This window comes from Thamnophis sirtalis, unplaced genomic scaffold (genome assembly GCF_051295495.1).
Source record: "Thamnophis sirtalis isolate CommonGarterSnake01/CBP01778 unplaced genomic scaffold, rThaSir2_p1.2 scaffold_1, whole genome shotgun sequence".
In the NCBI taxonomy this organism is placed as follows: domain Eukaryota; kingdom Metazoa; phylum Chordata; class Lepidosauria; order Squamata; family Natricidae; genus Thamnophis; species Thamnophis sirtalis.
This window is the reverse complement of record NW_028261381.1, coordinates 92,195,415-92,221,210: the sequence shown is the minus strand read 5'-3', so window position 1 is coordinate 92,221,210 and position 25,796 is coordinate 92,195,415. Positions and strand designations below refer to the sequence as shown.

The 25,796-nt window shown below is 37.2% G+C and overlaps 1 protein-coding gene across 2 annotated transcripts in view; it reads left to right on the top strand.

The window, feature by feature from the left end:
- The window catches only part of LUZP2 (leucine zipper protein 2), a 377,051-nt gene that overhangs the window by 19,755 nt on the left and 331,500 nt on the right, over nucleotides 1–25,796 (top strand). The window lies entirely within an intron of this gene.

Sequence of the window (25,796 nt, the reverse complement as noted above, 5' to 3'; positions counted from 1 at the left end):
TAAGACACCTAATTTTATTTTTACAGTACGGGAAAGGCAATAAATTTTGTTTTCATTATTATCTTCGTGTTGTTTTCCTGGCAAGGCTATAATACGAAAGTAGCCTGCCATTATCTTCCTGTTTCCTGCACCAATCAGGAACTAGTGCAGGAAACACTAATATTGCAGAATCACAAATCAGGATTTCAGAGAGGGGCGGGCACAGCTACACAGCTCTACATATTAATGATTCACCTGTGGAGGTGATTTATCAGCATCAAGTTTCTGGGTGTGCAGCAGTGGTGGGTTGCAAATCCCGTTCCAATGCCCCAGCTGCTCCGTGGAGCGTCACACAGGCGCTGTATGCCATGCGCCTGCACAGAAGCCTTTAAACTCCGGTAAGAAGCTTGGATGGGCAGGTGGGTCCTTCAGAACACCGTACCAGAACAGTATTTGGTGCTCTGGGCTCGCTCCGGTAAGCCCCTACTGGGGCATACCGTCGGCAACCCACCACTGGTGTGGACCACCACTGGTGGTCGCTCAACATTGAGACACTGGTGAAGTGGACACAGCAGTGCCTGCATTTTCTCCTTTGCATGAGAAAAGTTAATCTTCTTTTTCCTGTCCTTACCACTTTCTATAGAGGGACAATGGAGAGCATCCTGTCATATGGCATTACTCTCTGATTTGGAAGCATTATTGCTTCAGACAGGAGGGCGGTGCAGAAAGTAGTGAGGATGGCAGAAAAAATTATTGCTAGTTCACTTCCTTCTATTCAAAATAGAAAGTGGTGTGTGTGTGTGTGTGTGTGTGTGCGCGTGTGTGTGTGTGTGCGTGTGTGTATGTGTGTGTGTGTGTGTGTGTGTGTGTGTGAGAGAGAGAGAGAGAGAGAGAGAGAGAGAGAGAGAGAGAGAGAGAGAGAGAGAGAGAGAGAGAGAGAGAGATATCCAGGTATATATACATGTATGTATGTATATATATAGCATATGTGCGTGCTATAGAAGAGGTTCCACAAATCTCTCTCTCTCACACACACACATACACACACACACACACACACACACATACACCACTGTCTATTTTGAATACATAGCAGAAAGAGGAAACTTGAAAGTTCACAAGATTAATGCTACATGGAACGAAACTGTGACTGAATATAGATGTTCTGCTTCGGATACCATGAAGCCTCTTCCCATAAGGTAACAAGGAAAATAGATCATGAAGAGGATGTGTAACGTTTAGAACTGGTTTCAGCTCCCTCCCCCTGCCCCTCCTCACATCATCAAGATGAAAAGCGAGAGGAGGAATTCTGGGAGTTGAAGTCCACAAGTCTTAAAGCTGTCAAGTTTGAACACCTCTGGGGTTTTTTTTTCTAAAGGTTTAGGGGTGCATGGGTCTGGTAACTTGACAGCTTTAAGACTTGGACACTTCAATGCCAGAGTTCTTGAACCAACATTTTGGTTACTAAGCAAGAGCTTTTTTAAGTGACTTTCACCACATTTTACAAGTTGACCATGCCCATCCAGTCACATGGCTGGCAAGCCACTCCCACCCAGTTACATGGCTGGCGTGTCACTCCCACAAAGCAGGCCACACCTACAGAAGAAGTTCTAAATAATTTTGAAACCCACCACTGGTATGTATGTGTGAATGTTATGTATGTGTTTAGGTAGATCAGTGGTAGTCAACCTGGTCCCTACCTCCCACTAGTGGGCGTTCCAGCTTTCATGGTGGGCAGTAGGGGTTTTGTCCAATACTGAAGCACTTTCCTTTTTTAAATTTAATTGATTTCCCTACTTTATAAATCACCATTACTGTGGAACTGGTGGGCGGCTAGAAAATTTTACTACTAACAGAGATACAAAAGTGGGCGGTAGGTATAAAAAGGTTGATTACCCCTGACGTAGATATACACTTTCTCTTGAGAGCAGGCAACAGAATTTCACTTTTAATGGGGATTATTGTGCTCACAGTAAATAATGACATTAAAGTTATTTCATTTTAATCAACACGACAAAGATTTACCTTCATCTATTCAAGATGTGACCTTTTTTTTAACCCTGTTTCATTTTCAGGATGAGTAAGCATCAGCTAGGTATTATCAATGAGTATCAATCAATAAAGTTGCCTTCAAAATTCTACATAAGAAGCAAACTTTAATGCAACTAGCTTTTAAATGGAGGTGTTCATAAGATAAGGCAGGATAATACAATTTTGCAGGTTTTTTTTCCTTTTTTGCCTTATTTTCTTTTTCTTCCAGTACAATTTTTTTTTAAAGTATGTAAATTGGGAAGAAAAGCTACAAAGAAAAGTTTAAATGATTTTATTATGTCTAAAAATGATTTTTGGCTAACAGATTTCTGCATCGTAACAGGATTTTGCCATAAGTGAAATTCAAGGAGAATTTGTCACTGGAATTGCAAGAGACACCAAGAGCAATTTTATAGAACAACATAAATTGTCAGGGTATAATACGATGCTGTTTTTCATTAGGCACTATTACATTGTGTTGCATTTGTAGATACTAATATTTTGATATAGTCTTTTGGTGCAAAGTGGTGAAGCTAAACATTCTAATGAGCATAAGTGGTAGACAGTGTTTACTGTATAATCGGTATTATGTTGTATGAATGTCAGTTTTAAAATGCATATTAAACATTCTGTATTTAGTTGAAATGAGTGCTGCACACTTTGATGGGCACAGAAAATAAGAGCTTTTGAAACCATGTATTATTGGAAAACAATGAAGTGACATTAATTCACTGGTTATTGCAAAAAAAATGCCACCAGAAAATAGTGTTGCTAATTTCGAGCAAAATGCCAGTCATTTCCAGTTGGCATCAATTTGGTTTGTAAAAATGTTTTAAACCTTTTGTTTTTGACTAAGGGTTTGACAGGTGTGTTGTGCTTATCTTGATTGGAAGAGGGGAGAATTATACATTTTACTGTGTGAGTCCAGATGTGGAGACTCATCATATGGAAAGGATAATCCTGAGAATGTATAATTCTATTAGTCATACAGAAGCAGATGGAAGCTACAATTTGGCTAGCAGCTCTATGTAATTTTTCATATTCTCTGCTAGGCAAAATAATGATGTTTATAGGTAGATTCTAGTCATATATTGAAATAAATCATTTTTTCCCATCTGGCATAGGAAGATGGCCACAGTAAAACCTGATCACTACAAACATTTTTTCCCTTAATAGCTACAATAATGTTGTGTTAGTGTAATGTAACATTTTGTCACTTGCTGTGGGTTATAGGAATATGCCACAGGATACATTAGTGTTGCTCACTCTATGAAATAATGAAAATAAACTTTCCCAAGAGCATAAAAAAGACAAAGAAACTAAATTACTAAATAAATATCGATATTCTAATCCCGATGGGATTGGCTTTTCTATGTTAAATACTCTATCTGGCTAATCACACAAAAGTTGATCTAGATGTTAAGTACTGGGTGTGTGAGAAAATCATTCCATACTCACTTCCCTCACCCTCATTTTGTTCACAGCTACTTAGAAGGGAAGATAAACTGCTAAAACTTCTGACTGAACTAAGAGCCAAGGTGGCGCAGTGGTTAAATGCAGCACTGCAAGCTACTGCTAGATCAGCAGTACAGCGGTTCAAATCCCACCGGCTCAGGGTTGACTCAGCCTTCCATCCTTCCGAGGTGGGTAAAATGAGGACCCAGATTGTTGGGGGCAATATGCTGACTCTCTGTAAACCGCTTAGAGAGGGCTGAAAGCCCTATGAAGTGGTATATAAGTCTACTGCTATTGCTATAGCTGCAAAAGAAAAGTTCAGTGATTTTCAGTTTACCCACTAGAACAGTATTCCCATATATATATATATATATATATATATATATATGAGAGACCCATCTCGCTATTGAAAATGAAAGCTTGAACTATCATGAACTGTCATGTATATCAGTAATTTTTCATCCACTAATGCTGCTCAGGAGACTGGAACATAAACATAAACACATAGAGAACTCCTAGTTCAAGCAGGCATTTGTAACTTTTATCTCCAAAAAGTCTATTTCGCAAAATGAATGCAAAACCTTTTTTTGCATTTTTTTTAAAAAAAGGTTCCATTTGCTTCCACCGCCTGCATGTTTGTCCAAACTTTTCAGAACATTTAAGCCATAATCTGTTGCTTTTATCTGGTATTTCTACCAGATAAAAGCAATCCCCTCTTTTTTTCTAATAGCTGAAGAAAAGTAGAAAAGCTTTTTTTTAAAAAAAAAATTCTTGCTTGGAAGAAACTCTTTGTATATCCTGCCGTGTTCCCTTTTTGAAAAAAATATATTTAAGAACATTATCTCCTACCAAGAATAAATGGTTAAATGGTATGGAGAATGAGAAAAAGCATGCTGGATTAAGAAGCAAAAACGGTGCAAATTATTTTTTACAGATTTACAAATATATCCACACAGGACTGCATTTCTTTCTTCGTAACTGAGCTGTTTGTGATGCTGGCAAAAGAGAACAATCCCCAGTGGTTTTAAAGGGCAACTGATATTTTTTGGCATTTTCTTCTCAGAAGAACAACGGCCTCGATTATCTTTGCTTCCTCAGCTGCACTTACTGCCAATCAGAAGCACGAGAGGAGAGAGGGCTGGGATGCTTTTATGGGCACCTGCAGTGGCGATTCACTATTGATGTTACAGCAGAAAAAATATGTGACTTAATTTATATGAACTGAAATCTGTATATACTGTTGCCCTGATACATAATGTACAAATCAGGTTGCACTTCATTTCTTTGCTACAGAAATGTGCCTTTTTTCCTAGATTCCACAATTCCACTGCTTTCAAAATGTCTTGGGATCCTAAATGCATGCACAGCAATTAGAAATTGGGGATGAACTATGCAGGTGTGTTCACATGTGCACGCACACAAACACACACACACACACACACACACACACACACACACACACACACACAATATTTAGTTTAGGCTCCATCCCATCTGAGCCAAATTGTCAGTACATTTGATATACTTCCTAGCAGCGCACAATATATAGGCTTGCAAAGTAGTTTCTAGATTAAAGATCCTAGCCTGCATAAAATAATCCATTTGGGATAACACTGGGCTTTTGTGGTACTTACACAGCCCAAATGTGGCAATTTATTATTTTATTTCAATGTTTAAATCACCCAGGAGCCAAACCAACCTGGGTGATTTGTAAGAAAATGCAACTCAAACCATAGTAAAAAACATCTACAACAAGATTAAATAAAATGCAGAGTGGTAAGCATACAAACTAGGCAGCAGCCAACATTAAAAATCTAAAAGTATATAAATTAAATTATACTTAAAAATTGGGGATTAATGCCCTTGCCATTTGCAGGGAATGCTTTTCTAAGCCTTCCTTATCTTATTCAAACATGTGAAAGTTTTCATTGACTAAAGCTATCATGAGTGATGGAATTCAATATCTATAGCCCTTTGGTAGTCAAGATGTTCCTGCTTTTCCCTTTTATGCAAGAAATATGATAGGTAAGATTTGGAGGGGCAGCATAAGAAAAGGTGGAATACATGATAGATATGCAGGTGGATGGTTGGTACATAAATATAGGTGAATGCTTAACATCACATATACAATCACATATAACAAACATTATATATTGTGTGTGCCTGTCTGCATCTATGAAGGCTTTCTCCTTAGAGATGTCCAAACTGTATGCATTGACAACAGCAGAAGAGAGCTTAATGTACATAAAGGATAGTATGGTTCTTCAGCACAATTCTTCTAACCAACTCCTACTATACTTACTTGATAGCATTAAGAATACTACTCAGTGAAGTCTTATCAATTGTTCATACAGTACATGATATTATAAAAAGTGCTTGTGATTTTGTGAACAAAAATGGCTCTGTCTCCTGTTAGTTCTAATTATTGAAGACTACCTGAGCATGCAAATGTATTGAGATTTAGCAAATTAAATGTTAAAAGAATTGTTAAAAATAATACACTGGAAACTGATAAGTAACAGTACTGATTATAAGGAACACTGCATCAACTGAAAGATAATAAATGAGCATTAGAAAGATGGAATTTCCAATTCAAACCCTTAATTTGTAGAACCACATGAAGAATGTTCTGTTTAAGGGTGATGTGTGGTACACATTTTACCCAGTATTCCATGAGAAATAAACTGGGAAACTACATCCCTATCCAATTGTATAGCTAATACATTTTTCAGTCAAGAGTCTCCTGCTGTGGAACAGCTCACCATCCAAAACACAGGTGGTTCCCATTCTTATGACCTTACAAACCTTGTAAAAACTTGGCTGTCACAGGTTTCCAGGAGTTGACTGATGTGAGTATGTCACCACCAGATGTGTTTTATTACAACGTAGCATGAGAGGTTTTATTGTGTTTTATTGTTTACATTGGCTATATTGCTGTTGCATTTTTGTAATTTGTTTAGACTCACTTAAGATTAAAGTGGTCTCAAAATTCCATTAATATACACATTAGCTGCTCAGGTTCAAACTAAGACCAAATTTGACCTGGCTTCAAAGGACATAGAGGGAAAAATGGCAAGAAAAAAGTTCTATCTTCCTAAACATCTTTCTTTCTTCTTTGCAAGCCCTAAGGGTTGGGGATGGGGGACTTGGAATCTAACCAAGAATCCTACAGATTGTGAATACATTGCAACATATTGCATATAGGTCAAAAGTCTGTCGAATATCCTATTACAGAAAGCAGCTTTGTAACATAATTTATTTTAATAGTCAGGGTCACCAAAGACATGGTTCTAGTTTAGTGTGAGCTTACAGCTTGTCTTTGAATTATCTGTTTTTCATTTCACTATACATAAATGGTTGCTATATAACCCTATGATAAATAGAAAATGCTACTCTTAGGAACATGATTGAAAAAGAGTAAATCATGATCCTAAGCATCTGAGCTCCTAGTGATCCTGATGTTGATCTGTATTTTAAATATTTGATTAAATTTTTCATGAGCTCACATGTTGGATTGCTGAAATGTTGGATTGAGTGTTGGAGCACTCACAATCTCTGGCAGCAAGTCATTCCACTGATTAATTGTTCTAACTGTCAGGAAATTTCTCCTAAGTTCTAGATTGCTTCTCTCCTTAATTAGTTTCAGTTAGAGAAATTTCAGTTAGAACAATTAATCAGTGTAACAACTTGCCTCCAGACCTTATGAGTGTTCCAACACTAGAGAAGCTTTTAAGAAGAAATTGATAACAATTTGTCTGAGATGATATAGGGTTTCCAGCTTGAATAGGGTGTTGGAGTAGAATACTTCCATGGTCACTTCCAACTCTGTTATTCTGAAAGCTATTCAGAACATTAAAAGGGAGCTAGTGGGATGCGTGGGTGAAATTATGAAAGATTTCAGGTTACTCTTATAGTAAATTCATTTCCATGAACTTAAAGGTGTGAGCTTAAATGGACTCCAGAGGATGGCAGAAGGCCAGGAGGAAAGTTGTCCATGCGGTCGCAATGGGTCAGACACGACTTCGCAACTAATTATAAGTTCATTTCCAGTTTGGGATGATTGGAAAATCATAACTAATGTGCTGCATTCAAAATTGAAATTGAAAGGTGTCATATAGCTGTAATGATGATGTACATAAAATATTTTATTTCATTATTTGTTCAGCTAAATTGTTTAACTGAAGTTTTTATCATGGAAGCACTCCAGTATTTCTAAAACCCTGAGAACAGCAGAGAGTATAGCTGCATATCAGAAATAGCAAAAGAGAGATGTATAAATATCTTAATTATAATTCTGGATAATTTTTGTTTTCTTTTTTTTATAATTATCTCAGTGGAAACAATTAAACAGAAATAAATTAGACTAGTTTTGGCTGTTTCGCATGAGACAATATATTGTACAGGATACAGAAAGATTGTCTGTCCCTTCCAGCATTACCTGCATGCCATACTTTGCTATTTTTTTTCAGCCTCCAAAAGTCATATCTATAAGCTGACAGGGAGACAAAGGAAATCTAACAAATTATGTACCCTATGAGATGCTCTCAGGGGCCAATATGATACAACCAGAAGTACTTTGAAGTTTTCATTTAGGGAAAAAGCTTCCCACTACAACTTACAAAAAGTGTTTCATCTGTGACGAATTATGACTTGTTCCATATTCATGGTAAGAACATTATGTTTCCAAATAATTTACATATCCCCAATATTCTCTTTTTCCATCCATCTCTGTTCCATTATGGCTTACTCTACTTGTCCTTATCATTAAAATATCTTCAGGTTTGGAGGGGATAAAGTTTTAAAACTTTTCCCTCATCTACTCTTGGGTAGTATAATTCTTCAGTCATAAGATCTTGCTTTAATGATATAGGTATCTTGGAATTTGAATTCAATTTGTTTCATGGAGGATTTAAAATAGCATTATCAATGCAGTGGGCTAGAGATGCTGGACTTCATCATATCTGGAGACTACCATATTGAGAAAATTTGATTGGAAATGTTTAATTCCCATTTATTTCATGTGGAGAAGAACAGGAATAACTTTATCTGCCTAAAATGTTTGCTATGTACTATCAAGTTGGTATCAACCCTAGCAAACACATAGACTCAGTAGAGACTAAACTACCTACAATATGATCCCTTCAGGTTTTCTACTGGTGCACCATCACCTCTGTAATCAAGCCCATCCACCTCCCTGTGTTGTTGTCTTCTTTTTCCCATTCCAGCTTGTGGACTTGTGTTATGGATTTCATAAGAGAATGGTCTTCAATAATATATCCAAAATACAATAATGTGAACTAGTGAGGAAAAGTGAGATTGGATTGATTGATCTATGCTCTATGTGTTTGATTTTTTTGGGCTGTTTCTGGTATTCTTAAGAGTCTCTTTCAGCACCAACATTTAAAAGCATCCATACATTTTATGTCCTACTTTTCCATAGTCCAGCTTTTGCTTCTATGGAACGTGACAGAAAAAGTCATTGCCTGCACATTACTTGCATATTTCTGATCTTTATAGGCATAGAAATGTCACTATATCTGAATATCTTTCCAATGCCTTCATTACTCCTTAGCAATTGTTATCCTATAATATATTATTCCCTGCTAGTTCCTGTTGAAAGTTGATTCTAAAATGAAGATGCCATCTACCACCCCATCTGCAGTCCTAAGGCTAGTTGCTGTACTTATCATTAACATTGGGAATGATTTCTTTCTATCATGTATCACTTTTATTGCAATTAAAATATAGTTCCATAAAATATTTCATAATTTAAGCATATCCACTTTATCATACATTTTAAAATATCCACGGTAAATGTTCTTATATTTGTATATTTCTGAATAGCTAGCAGAACAAGAATTTGGATTCAACATCCTTTGCCTGGTATAAAACCATAATGAACTCCCAGATGTTGTGAATTTTCATTTCTTTATCTTTTCAGTCCTTTAAATGCCTTCCAGATATTTAGAAGTTTGAACAGTCTGATGCTCCACTATGGGTTTTTTTTTTTGTTTGCATTTCACTTTTGCTACCTTTTTTCATAGGGGAACAATAATGTATGTTTTGGGAAAACACAGAAAATGATTCAGATTCATTATAAAATAATGAAAGAGACACCTTGACATATTTTAAGTAAATATAATGTGTATTTGTGCTCATTTCTATGCATTTGTATGGATTTGGAGGGATTATATATATTCATAAATATATTTATAATATTTATATTATATTTTATATAAAGTGCATGTTTAAATACATATGTATTTAAAGGGTAATGAGACATTCAACAAAGCAGCAAATTAATAAATGGCTTTATATTGCTCTTGCAATTAAATATTCAAGATGTAAGCCTTTTGAAATTCTTACACAATATATTAGTTAAGATTATTAATGTAGTTTATCTATACTGCAAATAGGATGCTCTGAGATTTGGGAATAGCTGAGTTGTAGTTTTCATCCACTGAGAGAGGAAATTAACAGTACTTCATCATTTTTCACTTGCCAAATATTCTGCTTCTTCATGAGCCATTTTATTTTTTATTTAGTTATCTATTGGCTGCACACCCCCAATTTTCCTTTTATTTTGGCACTCAATTCTACTGTGACCTAGTAGAATTAAATTATTGTCATCTGTTACTTTTTCCTCCCAGGATCTCAAAGTTCTAAAGTGCTGAGGACATTTCCCCCACAGCCACCATATTCAACCCCAAAAACGTCAGAAACAAATTCACATCTGTGCAGGATTATCTTCAGTTCCAACATGCTTGGAGTGCCAAGATCTCAGAACAATCCCCACGTTCCCTCCAATTGGCCATAAAAGATAAAAATAAAATGGAAAATTAAAGTTCTCTAGAACCTCTTTGCCACCATTCTTGTCCTTTACTTGTCATATATTTGTTGTTGGACTGTTGGGGAGGGGATAGCAGCAGTAATAATAATAATAATAATAATAATAATAATAATAATAATAATAATAATAATAACAACAACAACAACAACAACAACAACAACGATAATGATAATGATAACAACAACAACAACAACAGCAACAACAACAACAATGGTTCATTGACATTGCAATACCTAGAGATGACAAATTGAAAATAAACAGCAAGAAAAAATCACAAAGTACCGGGACTTGCAAATTGAAGTTGAGCGACTGTGAAAAAAGAAATTGTGTGTTGTCCCGATTGTAATTGGAGCCCTTGGAACAATACCTAAAGGGGTACCTCACTATTACCACCCTACTTGGAACAGCTTATATTCTCCGACGTTACCTTAACAGTTCCTAGGTCTTGGTTAGGACTTGAGCTGTTGAGCTACCAAACAGCCCCAAAGGTTGTGAATCTCACCAAAGATTAACATAATAATAATAATAATAATAATAATAATAATAATAATAATAATAATAATAATAATAATAATAATAGAAGGAGCAGGGGCACAAAAGATCAGCTTCTAATTGATAAAATGATATTAGAAAATTGTAAGAACAGAAAAGCAAACTTGAATATGGCCTGGATTGATTACAAAAAGGCATTTGACTCACTGCCACATAGTTGGATCATAAAATGCTTAGAAACAACTGGCATTAGCAAAAATATTACATCCTTTACTGAAAAGGCAATGAAACAATGGAGAACTGAGTTGGCAGTAGGGAATGAGATCTACGGAATGGTTAATATCAAGCGAGGAATTTTCCAGGGTGATTCACTTTCACCTCTTCTCTTCATCATCGCAATGATCCCACTATCAGTAATCTTAAAAAAAATGAAATTAGGCTACCAAACAGCCAAAGAAGCTGAAAAAATTTCACATCTACTATATATGGATGATTTGAAACTCTATGGAAAGTCAGAAATAGAAATCCAATCATTGACAAACACAGTCCGAGTATTCAGCACCGATATTTCAATGCAGTTTGGCATGGAAAAATGTGCCACTGTATCCATAAAAAGGGGCAAAATCACTGCATGTGAGGGAATTGAAATGCCCAATGGCCAATTAATTAAATGCAAAGAAAATGAAGCCTACAAATACTTAGGCATTCTGCAGTTGGATAACATCAAGCATGAAGAAGTAAAAACTATTGTCAGGCGAGAGTACACCAACAGAGTTAGGAAAATTTTAAAATCTAAATTGAATGGTGGAAATATAATCAAGGCCATAAATACCTGGGCAATACCAGTTATAAGATACACAGCTGGTATAGTTAACTGGACACAAGCTGATTTGGACCTTTTGGACCGAAAAACCAGGAAACTAATGACAATGCACAACAGTTTACATCCACGTGGTGATACTGATAGACTATATCTGCCCCGAAAATCAGGTGGCAGAGGATTATTACAAGTGAAGCAAACAGTTGAAGAAGAAAAACATGGACTGGCTGATTATTTAAAAGAAAATCAAGAACATCTATTAATCGAAGTAAAGAACAAAAATCTACTGAAGGCCCAACAGACGAAACAAGAATACAGAAAAGATGTGATAAAATCAAGAATGGAGAGTTAGCAGAACAAAGCACTGCATGGCCAATTTCTGGAAAAAATAAAAGATAAAGTGGACAGTGAACAAACTTGGTTATGGTTAACAACAGGTACATTAAAGAAAGAAACAGAGTCACTAATCCTGGCTGCGCAAGAACAAGCTATCCGCACAAATGCCATTAAGGCCAAAATAGAAAAATCCTCTGATGATGCCAAATGCAGACTTTGCAAAGAAGCTGATGAAACTGTTGATCACATACTCAGCTGCTGTAAAAAAATCGCGCAGACTGATTATAAATTGCGGCACAATTCAGTAGCACAAATGATCCATTGGAATTTGTGCAAAAATTATAATATCAAAACAGCAAAAAACTGGTGGGAACATCAGCCTGAAAAAGTCATCGAAAATCAGATGGTCAAGATCTTGTGGGATTTCCGTATACAAACCGACAAAATACTGTCGCATAATACACCAGACATCACACTGGTTGAGAAAAATAAGGTCACAATCATAGACATCGCAATACCAGGTGATAGCAGGGTCGCCGAGAAGGAACATGAAAAAATCGCAAGATACCAGGACTTAAAAATCGAAATTCAACGACTATGGCACAAACCAGCAGTGGTAATTCCAGTGGTAATTGGCACACTGGGTGCTATTCCAAAAGCACTGGAATTACATTTAAAACAGTTAAAAATTGACAAAATCACCATCAGTCAAATGCAAAAAGCCGCACTGCTTGGATCTGCACGCATATTACGAAAATACGTTACGGCGTCCTAGGCCCCTGGGTGGGGCCCGACTAGTAACCAATACCAAATTCGGCGAAACAACTGGCCGCTGTGATACATTTGTATAATAATAATAATAACAACAACAACAACAACAACAACAACAACAAGTTATAAGATACACAGCTGGTATAGTTAACTGGACACAAGCTGATTTGGACATTTTGGACCGAAAAACCAGGAAGCTAATGACAATTCACTACAGTTTACATCCACGTGGTGATACTGATAGACTCTACCTTCCCCAAAAATCAGGTGGCAGAGGATTATTACAAGTGAAGCAAACAGTTGAAGAAGAAAAACATGCACTGGCTGATTATTTAAAAGAAAGTCAAGAACATCTATTAATTAAAGTAAAGAACAAAAAACTACTGAAGGTCCAACAGACGAAACAAGAATACAGAAAAGATGTGATAAAATCAAGATTGGAGAGTTGGCAGAACAAAGCACTGCATGGCCAATAATAATAATAGTTTGGCTCAATTTAAGATATGTGGTACAATGTAGGTTTGTTAAATTATCTTCAACTAGAGGAGGAAGAGTTAAACAGACAGGGGGAGGAATGAGGACCGAGTTAATGCCAATTGAAAACATTTGCTTCCAAACTTCAGCATTATCAAACTGTTTTCACAGTGGTTCTTCTTGTTCCACAGCTGAGCTGAAAGCACATTGGCTCAGAGGGCAAAAAAGGATGAAGGTACGGATGCCTGGATGCAACCTGAATCCATAATGGTTGTATTGCTTTATGGAAGTGCCCTTGATCCCTTTTCTTGCCTTACCAGCATTACCAGGACTGAAGGCAATACAAATTAGCTGACCTAGTTCTGCCAATTAGCATCATGAAGAAAAATTATCTTCTTTTCTCTCCTGTCCCCAGCATTGTGCATCCACATATAGTCCAAATTTTAAAAGAGTAAGTTAGATATGAAGAAGGTATTAAGACATTCACTCAAAGGCTTTGGGATAAAAATAGTCTTCATAGAGAACAGCAGAAAGGTTGCAGTAAATATGTGATAATGCCCACTGCTGCCATATCTCTCCTTCACTGAGTAGTGGGCAAGGAAAATCTGACAATATGAAATGTTCCATAGAGTTGTACGTAAGCAATGCACTCACAGTGTATTCACTGGAACACTTTTAAAGGATGTATGTGTACTTCTTATGGATGAGTGTACGAAGATCCCTCAAAACAGATCTTGGATTTTTATGTTATCATAAAAATGAGTAGATTATTGGGTTGTTCCCAGATTGAAAACAGTTTGGAAGAAGACTGATGTGGAGAGATCTAAAAAAAGAGAAGCTATATTAATGAATAGTTGGAAAATGTTGCACTCTTCCTTTACAAAGTCTGAAATATTTCTAAATCATTGTCAAAGCTCATACAATCCAACTGTATTGTTTTAGTACAACAGCAGGAAAGACTATTTCTTAAATTGATAGAGCCGTGTTGTTTAGACCAACAGCATTTCTCTAAATCTAGAAGTCCTGTACAAATTAAGAGAATTCATTACTGTTGCTGCTTTCTAAAATCAAGCAAAATAATGTTCTGAACAAGTCTTTTTATTTTTAAGCTTTGGGCCAATATGGCTTTGGGCTTTAATCAATGCTTTGAAATGTTGGATTTCGCATGCATATGTATGTGCTTTACATTTTATGTATGTGCATGTGGGCTTTGCTGGGTTTCACAAGAGTTCCTTCAAGTACTACTCAGTTTTTGTTTTTAATGTGAGGTAGGTAGAATTGCATTACATTGGTGAGCAGCCACATGAACTTCAGGTAGTTAATGTTAAGTCAGGTAAAATTACTTTAATTCAGTTTACGTTTGTGTCATTGGCATAGAGTATAATAAGATACTGTAGGGTTTATGCTTTGAGACCCCTTTGCACACACTTATCCTTTTTTTCCCAGCAGGCATGGCTAGTAGCTATTTACAGAATAACAGAGTTGGAAGGGACCTTGTAGTCCAACACTCTGCTCAAGGAGGGTCCCTATCTCATTTCTAACAAGTAGCTGTCCATCTTGAAAGCCTCCAGTGATGAAGCACCCACAACTTCTGAAGGCAAGCTGTTGCATTGGTTGGTTATTCTCACTGTCAGAAAATTTCTCCTTATTTCTAGGTTGAATCTCTTCTTGATATTTTCCATTCATTGTTCAATGCCTGGCCTTCTGGTGCTTTGGAAAGAAGATTATCCCCTCCTCCCTGTGACAGCCCCTCAAATATTCGAACACTGCTTACATGTCACTCCTGGTCTTTCTCTTCACTAGATTAGCCATGTCAAGTTCTTGCAACGTCTTCATATGTTTTAGCCTCTAGGCCCCTAATGATATTTGTTGCTCTTCTCTGCACTTTTTCTAGAGTCTCAATATCTTTTTTTTTAATAGTGTGGTGACCAAAACTGCTCTTTGAATGTCATGTCAGAGCCAAGACCTTTCAAACCATGAAGGCTGCATAGTCCCCTTTTCAAAATATTGTGATATTCATCCAAGATAAATTTCAGTTCTTTGATTCAGCCTGATCAATACCTCCTTCCTAACAGGGAGAGTTAAAAACTAAAAACTAAATCGGTCAGCTTTGTAATTAAAATAGGAATCTTCCTATACAGGATTTTAACTAATTTCTATTGTCTTACTATGACTATAATAAAAGGGATATAACTGTTTGTAAATAAATAAATATCACTCAGAAGGAATTTATGGACATCTTTAGTAAGCTAAATCTCTGGTTTTCATGTTCTCAGTGTAATGTCCTAAAGATAATATTATTATATGTCTGTAACATGAAATACAATTACAGCAGATTTTAAACAATGCTCTAGAGCTGTGATGGCAAACCTATGGTATACATGCCACAAGGGGCCTGCAAAGCCCCCTCTGCGGGCACGTGAACCGACACCCCAGCACAGCTGCACTGTGCATGCACGTGTGCCTCCTGCCAGCCAGCTGGTTTTTGGGTCTTCTGTACATCTGTGTGGGGTGGGGCACATGATGGGGCTGCAGGCACATGTGCTGGGGGTGGGGGGAATGCCGGGGGAGCTCATGCATGCATTGGGGGAAGAGCACATGCAGAGGGTCGCACGTGCATGTGTCGGGATGTGTGGGCCACAGGGGTCATGTCATATGCACGGGGGTGGGTGCACATGAGGGATCACATGCACATGTGTGAGGGGGTCACACAGGGGGTTGCACATTCATTGCATTATGGGCCCGGGCATGCTTTTGTCATGCAGCGATGAAAAAGTTAGCCATTACTGCTCTAGAAATAAGAAATTCTAATAACTGGGCAGATTACATATACAAGGCAAGATTTTGTTATGAATGCCATTTTTGTTTTTCTATCTGAATTTAAGAAATATAATTAACTCTTTGCAATAGGTAAATTTATAGCAATTGGGAAGAAGACAAGAAAAACACTTCAATGGGGATTTTTTCCAATAATAAAATGAGAAATTACTGCATGTTTTTCAATAGATTTTGCCCTTTGTAATATGGACTAGGAACTACTAAATTCAGGTAGTACTCAAATTACAACCATAATTCAACCCAAAATTTATGTTGTTAAGTAAGTTTTGTTCCATTTTATGATTTTTCTTGCTCATTTGTTAAGTGAATCACTGAAGTTGTTTAATTAATAACATGGTTGCTAAGTGAACTGGGATTCTCCACTATCTTTGCTTGTCAGAAAGTTGCAAAAAGTGATCACATTACCCTGGGACACTGCAATCGTCATAACTATGAACCAGCTGTCAAGCATCCAAATGAAAATCACATGACCATGAGATGCTGCAATGGTCATAAGTATAAAAAAAGTCATAAATCACTTTTTTCAGGGCCTTTGTAACTTCAAACGGTCATTAAATGAACTGTTGTAAGTTGAGGACTACCTGCATTTTAAGAGTTTTTTTTTAAACAAAAAACCTGCTACACTACAGTATTGATCCCAGTTCTATGGTACATGGTTATTTTATAAACAAATCCTAAAAATAAGTTGATATGATTTATCTGCATGAATATTAAGGCTAGCTACAAGTACACATCAATCACTTGGGCAGGATTCTTGACAAATGCCTTTTACATTTGTTGAGCTCATTGTAATATCAAATTGAAACATAATTTAATTCTGACTTCTTTTTCAGTGATGATGCAGTTTGTTAGTATTTTTGTGCAGTGATTATGATATGTGAGTACAGATAATTAAAATGATTAATTTCCTTCCTTCCTTCCTTCCTTCCTTCCTTCCTTCCTTCCTTCCTTCCTTCTTTTCTTCCTTCCTTTCTTCCCTTCCTCTCTCCCTCCCTCCCTGAACCTTTTGGTGATGTCCTTTAAAGCAAGTAGGGATATATAATGTACCTGACAATTCTTTAAGGGAGTCCTACCAGACTACTAGCAGTTTTAAATAGCAGGATAAAAGCTTCCCTCTTTATTTCAGTCCACTGCGGAATGATCTAAACTACTGCATGTTTTGCCCCAATTAGAACATGTAATTAGATTTTAGGCTATTATTTGATATGTTTCTTCAGTATAGGAGATTTTGCACAACTGCATAATCACCTTATACTGAATTAGTTCAAGCATGGAACTTTCCTCTTGTGTTTCTAAAGTTGCCTTTCTACTGAAATCTCAATAAAAAACAACCTGTATCTCTAATCAGCAGGTTAGCAGTAAAGAACAGCAGTAAAGTCCTTTTGTTTGGTCCTTACAGATTTGAAAATAATATCATCTGATAAGAAAGCTGCTTTAATTCATTATGAAGCAGCATTTTGAGGAAACGGTGGTGTTGAGTGGGGAGAGACAAATCCTCATTTTTTCCCCTCAAAATTTGTAATGTATTCGTACATTAATGTGAGGCTTTACATAAAAAATTCAAAAGAGATGGATTCGGAGAGAAAGACTAACCCTTCAAATATCTTCTTCCTTTGCCCCTATTGTCTGCAGGCCTTAAGATGCACCCCACTGCCATGAATAGGTCAGATTTAAAGATAAGTGCAGTTTTTAAATTACTACTTGCTATTCCCCTCTCCAAAAGTTGTAACCACACTTTTGGGTGAAAAAATAGCCTTATAATGCAATCACAGTTTAAAAGTGTGCATTTTCTAACTTAATAGCATTTTAGGAATATGGCTATATATGCATGGAGTGTAAGATTATGCTCTAGAGAAATGCATCAGAAATCTCAGCCCTGCCCACTAATGGGATATAATCTCCAGTGAACTTGTTTAGAACCAATTTGGGAAGTAAAAACAGGAGAGACTCCAAAAATCGAAAGCAGACAACTGTAGTAAGAACATACATACCTTATACAATTCTGTATATTGGTGTAGTAAGAAGTGTGCATGTTTAAGACCACAGTGTTGTGGCGTGCCAATGGAGCTGGCAGCAGATTCAAACAGTGAGGAGGTTGGGGAGGAACATGGGCCAGTCCTGGAGTCTGGGGAAGGCTCTGGTGTGGGCTCTGTATTGGAGGCAGAGAGGGTAACCAGAGCCGTATGCCAGTTATCAGCTGCCTTCAAAGGCAGACATCAGTGAGGCAGCTGAACAGCTGGAGCCTTTCCCAGTGTGCACATGCACAGAGTTGCCAGACAAAGGGGTCAACTTGGGAGTAAGGCCACAGATGAATAGCCCCTCACATAGAAAATAAAAGAGCGAAAGGGTAGTGGAGTTTGCAGGGGACAATTAGCTTGCTTAAATGGTTTGTGACTCTCCGGGGCTCCTTGCCAAGTTTTGCAGATATCGGCCTGTCAGCTCCCCAAGCCAGAGAAGGTCTGTGACTGTAAATCCTCCCTTGAAAGACTTCGCTGGATGTGAATGAGCAGAATTCACAGTAAATTAATAAAAGGGGTTTTCGTCAGGAGAAGGATTTTGCATCATTCTCTCAGGAAGCCTAAGTCAGAACACATAGAAAGAACAGATTGGATGTTTAAAGAGCATAATCAAAGAATTAATCTGAGAAAATATCAACACATTACCGAATCGGGCTTTTAATATTTAAGAAATTAAGGTTGACATTTAAAATTGGAAAAAAGAGAGACTTGTTGCAACTGACAACAACATATTATTCTCTGGACTGGGTATAATTCCTTTAAGAGGTCCCATGCCTCAGACATAGCTTGAAGAAGTAGTAAACATGATCTATTTCACAAATGGTGCAACCAAACGAACCTTACTTGGTTGAGCTGCTGAATGATCAGCCCTACTTCTTTAAAAATGCTCATGTTATGCAAACCTGTACCTGTTATAATTTCATATACCTACTGAAAAGTATTTAATAAGACCTAATGAAATATGGCATGATTATGTCCTATTCTTTGCTGAAGGACTATTTACTTAATTGGGCTTAATAATGGTACTTAAAGAGGAAGTCATTAAAACTGATAATACATCCATGGCAATGTGACTCGGTGGTATTGATTTTATCCCTCTAAAACAAATGACAAAATTCATTTGGCATCATTGGAGTGACATGCCATTGTGATTAAATAAACTTTTTTGACAAGCAATTTTGAGACTGAAGGATGTTACAGTTTTGGCTGGAAGTTACTGAATGCACTGAAATTTAAGCATTAGAAAACGAAGGTCTGCCATTTCACGAGAAAGATTCCTTTTTGTTGCCACATAGAAACTAAAATCTAAAAGGTCAGCCAATTATATATTTTAATGAAATCCTGCTGAGATACTGAAGCCAGGTGCAAAAGGGAGATAAGGTGGAACACTGTCCTAGGCCAGGTGGAAGAAAGAGATCCAAACAGAGCATTTCTGTCAGGATTTATTGAGAACAAAAGAATCTTAATTAAAATGTTTATTTCTATATTGACTTTCATTCCAAAAATACCCCGTCTCTGTTTTGCTTTGGGGATTAGAACACATTGCCTCCACTGTTTCTGTCCCCATTTATTTCAAGCATTTTTGAACGGAACTGATTCTCTGGATTACTTTCAACCTGCTTGCAAACCTACTTTTGGAACAATAAGCTGCTTTGATTGCCCTGTGAGATGGGTTATGCCGTGAGATGAATATGAACCTGTTACTTTTTGTGATTATTGAAAGATGCTGAGAAATTAACTGTGATAATCCATCTGGAGAGCTGTCCTAGTCAGCATGCAGGAATTAGAATCTATTAGAGTCACTTCCTTTTATTTGCACAACAATTTCCAGAAGATGGTGCTAGGGGATTATAGCACTTCCTTATGGTCCCTTAGATCTCAGGTTTGTTCCCCTGTGCTTGTACATGTGTATCTGTATCCATCTATCCCATACGGATATGCATATGTACATACATAATCACTATTAAGAGGACATAGTTGAAAAAAGCAATCAGAATTGTCACTGATATGAAGTTTATATCCAGTTCTTTAAGTTCTTTCTTTTATGTATAAGCTGGGTTGACAAAATCATAAATGAGTAGGTGATAAGCCACCTGGGAAAGCCAAGGGAGATCATCAAAGCCATTAAAAAGCAAAAGTTAGAATATTTTGGACATGTGATAGGACACCCAGAAAAATACGGCATCCTTCACTTAATCCTCCAGGAAAAGATTGAAGGCAAATAAGGTCCAGGCAGAAGAAGAACATCATGGCTTCAAAACCTTAAGAACTGGTTTGGACAAAAAACAATCAGCAGCATCTTTTCATGTGGATGGATGTTGGCAAAAATAGAATTTCCAATGTGATCCCCAATGTCTGTTGATGGATATGGCACAAGAAGAAGAATCCAGTTCTATGTCTTATTATCTAATCAGATGACGCAGTTGGTGTTCTAAACCCATGTTTCTCAAACTTGGCACCATAAAGAATTTCCCAGCCAGCCATTCCCCATAAAGTCTACATATCCTAAAGTTGCCAAGTTTCAGAAACACTGCTGTAAACCAAAGATTGGAGAGGATTAAATCCACATTTCCATTTTATATCTATTTTTATTTCAAACTAATATAAAAGAAATGGTTTTCAATAAAGTATAAAAGCAAAAGAAATAACCTCAGTAAAATACTCTAGAGAGGAGTTCTTGTGTTTATTTTGTAATAAAATGGCAGATAGGTATATTGATCAAATTGTCCACTAGTGTTTTTTCATAAATAGAGGCTAACCGAAAAGGACACAGCTACTTTACCCTTTTGTATAGTTTTAGTATGTATGTTTGTGTGTTTGTGAATGCACTTATAGACAAATATGTGCACATATTCATAAACATATACACAAACCTTTATACAGTACATATAAATATACGTACACATACACTGAGTCGACCAGAATTTGACCAGTTATAGCAGCAGCATAATTTGACTGGATATAGTAGCACATTAGTGTGGTAGTTGTGGCAGAACTGTGAGGTAATAAAGTAGTACTATGAAAACAATAGCTTGTAAGAATTAGGCAAAAAAAATATGTTCTTGGAATAAGATTTATTCTTGATGTATTACTTTGCTGGGTGTTATCTCTAAACTGTGTTGCTTCCCAGCACTGTTTCTATCTCCTAGTGTTCTAATCAACATTCTTTATGCCTAATGTTTCTGTGCTTGTTCTGACAGTTTATTTCTCCTGGGAAAGTTAATTAATTTGAAGTGGAATAACTTGGTTGCCTTCACTATCACCATATTTTATAGTACAGGTATAAGTGTTACAGAAGCCTACAGCACCCCTGGCTCTTTGTTCATTAAATACCTTAAATACTGGGGCAAACTTAACAAAACATCTACTATAGAGCTATTTAAAAAGAAGCATGGTTTGAAAGGATGCAAAGATTAACAATTAACAAAAGAAAAGAAAATGTATCATAGGAAATCTCATTGTTAAGAGTAGGGCTAAAAACATTAGATAAGATTTGTTTAATTGCAGTAGCTTCCCTTTGTCTAAAGTTTTTAGCCCAAGAAAAACTACTGATATTAAATAAATCAGAATAAAGCAAAAGAAATACAGGGGTTATTTTTCTTGAAAAAAAGAACTGTTTTACAAAATTAGGGGCAAGTTACAATCTTAATTCAACTTTAGAAGCAGGCAGACAAGAAAATGGCAGCTGTTTAACCAAAACTCCACAGTGTGATTTAGGCTAAAAAGCTCCAGGGACTAATCAGCTGTGTTTTAAGGTTTATCTTCTATCATTTCACACCTACAAACTATCATGACATTTGACCAAGTAAAATAAGAGTGTTATAAGCTCTAAGAGAACAAATTGCAGCTGTACCATTTTTGACCCCAGAAAAATTTCTACAATAATTGGAATTGGAAAGCCAGTCAAATTTGAAGCCATTTTAATGCACTAAGTATTAACTCAAAGCCATTTTGATATAATAAGTATTAAGAGATCATAATATTCATAAACAGAAGGCAGAACCTTAGCAAAGGCGTGAAATACATTTTTCATTGTGCCTTTTTTGTGCCATTGTGCCTAAAACCAGGCTTTGAACATGAAGTCCAGAAACTGTTTCCAAGTGGAAAGAAAACTGGATAAGTCATCTTTAATTAAAGCAGTTATTTTTGCCATGTCTATTGAGGTGTCCATTTTTGTACAAATAGGATTCTCAGTGCAGTCAACATACTGTATATAATTTTAAAATTACAAATTTTCTTTCAAGTTGTTTATCTACAAAGGAACAAATATAATTTTCAATTTTATATTTGTTTTGATAATTGTTTTAATAAAACAAAAATCTGGCTCAAATATTACTTTTATTTATCAGATGTTCTCAATCTCACAGTTTTTGATCATGAAATCATAGGGTGGTAATCATCCTTGGAGGTCATCTAGTCCAACACCCTGCCCTAGGCAGAACTTCTTATACCATCCAGGACAAATGGTTGTCCAATCTTTTCTTCAAAACCTCCAGTGATGGAACACTCCCAACTTGGGTGGGGGAGGGAGAAGCTGTGCCATTGATTAATTGATACATTAGACCAGTGGTCTCCAACCTTGGCAACTTTAAGACATGTGGATTTCAAATCCCAGAGAACTCTGGGAGTTGAAGTCTATGGGTCTTAAAGTTGCTAAGGTTGGAGACCACTGCATTAGACAATCTACCTGATGATGAAGAGAGAAGGCACTAATTTGGAAAGGATTTGAAAACGTGTAATTAAGGGGAATGAAAAACAAATAATAAGAGATTCATATGCTTGACTATGTATTATGTTAGATTAAAAAAGTTATCTTCAAATGAAATGATTACATGCCCATAATAATTGATTTCCCGACAGTACTGATCTTACAAAGATAACCAAATACTCAGGGCACAAGAAATAAGGATAATTTATGACATGCACAAAGAAAATAGAAATCAAAAGGAGAAAATGCTCGGGAAAGCTAATATCACTATTAATGTTTTAGATATAACCTCTGTGTCCTAGAAATTTATCCTTGAAAGCAATTACTGACGTGGTAGAAACTAAAAGAAAGCCTATCCAATTTGCAGGATGATCTTCTATTTTCTTCAGCAGAGTAAAATATCACACTTCAGTCCCTGAGTGAGAAATCCAAATGAAGTCTAGTCTAGTCTCCTCCATATGATTATCACAGTTAATTATTTCTTCCTAGCCTACTTTTTTTTTTTTGCTTTACAATAATAGGAATCTTTAAAAAATTGGAATGTTCTTTAAAATGTATACTTTTAAAGCTGCCGAAGGTCCATGCTGATGCAAGAAACAGCACATGCTAGCTCTTGATGGAAATGTTTTCCCATGAAAGCATTTGTGAAAAGCACCAAAGTCAAGGGTATTATCTGAAGATAGGCAAGCAAGACAGGAAACAGATTCTGGACAAAAGAGAAGCTCTAAAAAAAAAAAAACCACCTCCCAAATGTTATAGCCTAGCAACAGCCTGTGCTGCGTTCTAATTGGTCGGGCGAAGCACAGCCTGTGATTGGAGGTTCTAATGACAGTTGGTGACCTGAGGGTATAAATAACGGACAGTTGTAACGGATTTCTGAATCGCTTGTCATCTTGTCATCTGGTACTAATAAACATCATTACTCTCATGATCCATGGCTCCTGCGTTCCTTTCACCCAATCTTTAAAACTGGCGACGAGGATGGGATCGCGATTCCCGCAGAGCCTGGAATAAGAATAAACTAAACAATAAGCCAGTCGCAACGCAACCAAGCAAACGCGAACAGAAAATACTTTGAAGACCTGTCAGAGCTGCAACAGCAGTTGCCTCGCCTCAGGTTTCGCCTCCGATCACGCCAACCTGAGCAGATCCACAGGTGCGGCCTCCATCAGTCACAGGGATGGGCCACCATGCTTAACCTTGGCTGGAGCCGCTGCCTCTGCTCAGGGACGAGCTACAAATCATGTTGGCTCAACCATGGCTGAAGCTGCCTGTCTGCCTGCCTCTCTGCTGCGAAGATCTACCAGACACAACTCTAGAGTCTATCCGGTCTACTGTTAGCTACTGTTACAAACGTTCGTGTTGCAATAAACGGTTACTGTTGCCTAAGAAGCCTCTGATTCTAGCATACAGCTTTCCAGCCTGCTCTACTGCCTCCCGAGAAGCCATAGATCTTTCTTCCTCCAGAGCCAACCGCTGCTCCACCTGGGTTTTCCACAGCTGCCAGCCTTCCAAGGCCATTTGCATTACAAAGCTGCCTGCCTCCCAAGGAGCAACTCTGGCCACTCAAAAGCCTGCCTGCTGCCTTCCAAACGATCTCCACTCTCTAACAGAAGCCTCCACAGCCATTTCAGAAGCCTACCATTCTCTGCAGCAAAAGTCAGCAGAAATCCTGTCAGCTAAATCCTTCCAGCAACAGGGAACCTGCCTGCATGCCGATCGAGCAAAGCCAATCCACAAAGCAGATAATCTCTTCATACACAAACTTACAAGTTATACTGCCTCCCTGCCGCTGCTGGCCGCTGTTAGATTCAGGAGTGAGCCAAAAAGACTTGATTGAAGGTCCTGAACCAGTTAACTGGTGGGGGGGAATGCAAATGTGTATATGTAAATGGTGTATATGCAAATAGGAATATGAGAATGGAGTGTCTGGTTAACTGGGGGGAAGGAGAGAACACAAATTTGTAGGTGTTGAACATAAACACAAGAACACAAAAATGCAAATAAATTGTAAATGTTAAACATGAACACAAGAACACAAAAATGCAAATAAATTGTAAATGTTGAACATGATACAAAAAAAATGCAATTAAATTGTAAATGCAATAAATAAATAGATAAAAAAATGCAAACAAATAACACGCTAATTGACACGTATGTAAATAACTGGGGGGAAGGAGTGTTATAGCCCAGCAACAGCCTGTGCTGCGTTCTAATTGGTCGGGCGAAGCACAGCCTGTGATTGGAGGTTCTAATGACAGTTGGTGACCTGAGGGTATAAATAACGGACAGTTGTAACGGATTTCTGAATCGCTTGTCATCTTGTCATCTGGTACTAATAAACATCATTACTCTCATGATCCATGGCTCCTGCGTTCCTTTCACCCAATCTTTAAAACAACAATAGCAAATTCCTAAACAGATCAGAAAGGTGTCCAAACAGATTTTTATTGATAAAGAAAGATCAAATAAAATTTGGTGTAAGTAAGGAAAAACTGATGTTTGTTACTAATATGGGATACTGCTATTCTGTGTGGTGGCTCAGTGGCTAAGACACTGAGCTTGTCGATCAGAAAGTAGGCAGTTCAGCAGTTGGAATCCCTAGCACCGCATAAGGCAGTGAGCTCCCATTACTTGTCCCAGCTTCTGCCAACCGAGCAGTTCAGAAGCATGTAAAAAATGCAAGCAGAAAAATAGGAACCACCTTTGGTGGGAAGGTAACAGCATTTCGTGCGCCTTCGGCATTTAGTCATGCCGGCCACATGACCATGGAGATGTCTTTGGACCGCATCTTCGGACCATCGGCTTTGAAACAGAAATGAGCACTGCCCCCTGGAGTCGGGAATGACTAGCACATATGTGCGAGGGGAATCTTTACCTTTACCTTACTATTCTACCACCTAATTTCTTTGTACATTGTCTGGTTTTATCTATTCCTTTCTCTCCTTTTCAAACAATCATTTAGAAATTTATGAAAATAGAACATATTCATTTTGTGTCTTGGTTTTTAGTTACCATTCCCCT